At 37.4% G+C, this 2,991-nt stretch overlaps 1 long non-coding RNA gene across 1 annotated transcript in view; it reads left to right on the top strand.

The window, feature by feature from the left end:
• The first annotated feature begins 467 nt into the window (after nt 1-467).
• LOC122164031 overlaps nt 468-2,991 on the top strand; it is a 21,619-nt gene continuing 19,095 nt past the window's right edge. Inside the window, exons 1-2 of the long non-coding RNA XR_006170112.1 lie at nt 468-509; nt 938-1,062. This is a non-coding gene — a long non-coding RNA (uncharacterized LOC122164031). The remainder of the gene's footprint in view (nt 510-937; nt 1,063-2,991) is intronic.

The raw sequence follows: 2,991 nt of genomic DNA, 5'->3' as shown, positions 1-2,991 counted from the left end.
AACTTGAGACAGAATGTAAAGCCAGGTGTAGCCAACTCCAAGACAAAGTGTAAGCACTTAGAGCAATCTTATTGCTCCCTGTGCTGTGTTCAGGGGCAAGTATTATGTGATGCCAGGAGCATCACTCCCAACTGAGCCTGGAGTCTTGGAATGAATCTTTCTTTCCTACAGAGCAGGTCTGTGTATCAGCAGAGCAGCTGAGACGTGCTACAAGCATGCTCCTATGCTGCCCTTTAGCTGCATCCCATTCATATTGTAGAAGAGAGCTTCATAGGATGTGCTGTTTCACCTCCAGCACTTAAGGTCATCATAGGGTTTCAATGCCTGGGATACCTCTGTTCAGCTGTAGTCAAGATTGGAGCTTGGATAATTTAATGGAAAGTAAGTTAAACTTCAATCTCAGCCCCTGATTATGGATTAATGTACAACAGAAATGCTGCTGTCCTGCTGGAAAATCAAAGAGCTGCTGTGGGACATGCTGGAGAGAAACAGCAGAAGGAAGATATAAGGTCCTTGAAGTTTTGCTGATAAATTTAGATCTTAATTTTAAAAACTGAAAGATAAGATATGAATAAGCTGCTGATTTTGTTTCAAGGCTCTGCTTTTAGATGATAAGGTTTGCATTAAAATGCGAAAATACTTCTTTTAATTGCGTGGGATGAAGTGACACAGCTTCTTTCTAAAAATATAGGAAGAATGTTGATGACAGGAGAAAATACTGAAAGACTGACTTGTTTTAACATCAAAAGTTAAAGCTATAATTCCTGAAAGATAATCCTTCGTTTATTTGAGATTCAGAATTGAACAGAATCATGTTACCTTAGATGTCAAAATCAGTATTTTGTTTGTTTTCCTGGTTACAATTCTCTATGAAATTGATTTAAGGGTAATTTGCTTTGCTTTGACTTATCTTTTTCTCTCTTGTCTTTCTTTTCAGGTCCACTCAAATCAAAACATACTCTTGGGATAATGCCCAGGTTATTTTGGTGGGTAACAAATGTGACATGGAGGATGAGCGGGTAATCTTCACTGAGAGAGGAAAACATTTAGCAGAGCAACTTGGTAAGGAAAAAAAAATGACAAAAGCTTTATGACTGCTTGTAAGAATGTTTGGAGTAATCTCATTAATTGCTATTGTGCTTGTAATGAAGTGTTTACACTCACTGTACAGAAATACTGCTATACAGCACCTCCTTTTTGTTTCTGAAGGCTGAAGTCTAGGTCGTCTGTGATATCACTAAAACATTAATAACATTAGAATACATGTGTCTGGGCTTGACCTTATGCAGAACTGTGACGTGTCATCTAAAAGCAGCCATAAGATCAGTGCTGGCTCAGAGGCTGACTTAGATTTAAGACATCTGATAAAACATTACTATGCTGCTCCTTAGATAGGACTAAAATTATCAATTTTGTGATAAAATTATGTATGTGTCTGTATTATATAATATAATATGTCCGGGTAGTTATAGCCATAGGCAGATATATTTTAGTGAAGGGAGATGTAAAACAAAAAAAAAAAAAAATGGGGAGGATAAGCTATGGAAATATTTTACTCTAAATATCAAATAGACCTCCTGAGAAGCTAAACAAGTGGATTGTGGTTTTCACAGCCAATAGTCCCAAACAGAAAGACTTTAATCACCAACTCCCAGTGCAGAACAGGTAGTTCACACAGGTAAATAAGATGACCCTCTGTTTCACAAAGTCTCTTTCTAGGAGGATGTTCCCACAAAAAATTGCAGAACATCTGTTCTGTCTGGTCCTGCTCAGCAGTGACACTTTTTCATAATGGCAAGTGTTTTGAGGCTGAGACTGGCCACACTGTGACGGAAAGGTCCCTAAAGCATACTATCCAGCCTGCTTTTTCTCCCAGTCTGAATCTCTCTGGAGTGCATGCACAGCAGTTTTGCAAATCAGACCTTGCCAGTACTGGAGATTAATTTCTGCGCTGTACCAGGCAGGAGATTGTTAATATATTTAGATCTGACTGTGGGAGATGAACAGTCTGGCTTCTTCTGGGCAGTGTATGTAACTGATCTCCTATTCACTATTCTATACTATGAATCCTAGAATTGTTTATCCCACCAAATAACTTCATCAGGATGGCTAGTCTTCATATCATTTCTAACTCATTAAGCATTACATGTGTGTACGCCTCATAGGTGTCAATAAAAAAAATTACCAGGAATTAAATAGTCCTTGAAAAGTGACAGAAAAAATTTAGCAACACGTTATATCCAGAAAAAATGCCAACATTTTTGAAGAACTGAGATTTTAATACTGTGTGCAATAAAACCAAAATGGTTGCCATAGCATGCTACTGTAACAGTGATACCTTTCTTTACAGAAATCCCTATTGCACTGTATATATATATAAACCTGTTCTTCACTTTGTGAACATTTATAATGTTTGTTCATTCCAGTAGGAACAAGGTAAATGTCTTAAATGGAGAAAACATTACACACACACCCCCCCCCAAAAAAAAAAGAAAAAAAAAGAAAAAGAACGAAGAGATAGATATCAAAACTCATGTTTCAGGTTTTAAAGGATATGCTGACTCCTGAGATTTAGAATTCACTCTTCATTGAAGCAGATTATACTGTAGTCCCGCCTTTATCTACTCTAGGGTTTTCCTTTCTTGGATTCATGTCCTGGGGCTATCTCAAGGGCATGCTTGATAAACTGTATCTTTGATCCAGTATGTCACGTTCTGTACTCAGACTGCACACAAAAATGTTTATATTTTTTCTGTACAGCTGTTATCACTTCTTAAATCTGCCCAATGACTGAGGGAGATGAGGTCAGGGAAAACAGAATGAGTTTCACTGAATTACACAGAAGCATTCTCACCAGTCTGAAGGGCTCTGAGTTGTCCCACATATTTGGGACTTTCTTTTCTTCCTCTATCTGTGAGCTGATAACCATTCCTGAAGGCAAGTTTAAAAAATAAAAACAAAAAACAAACAATGTATCAAAAACCTATATAT

This window comes from Centrocercus urophasianus, unplaced genomic scaffold (genome assembly GCF_019232065.1).
Source record: "Centrocercus urophasianus isolate 14NV4802_14NV808 unplaced genomic scaffold, USGS_Curo_1.0 seq_25, whole genome shotgun sequence".
NCBI lineage: Eukaryota > Metazoa > Chordata > Aves > Galliformes > Phasianidae > Centrocercus > Centrocercus urophasianus.
The sequence above is the reverse complement of the archived record's forward strand: the minus strand, read 5'-3'. Positions and strand labels throughout refer to the sequence as shown.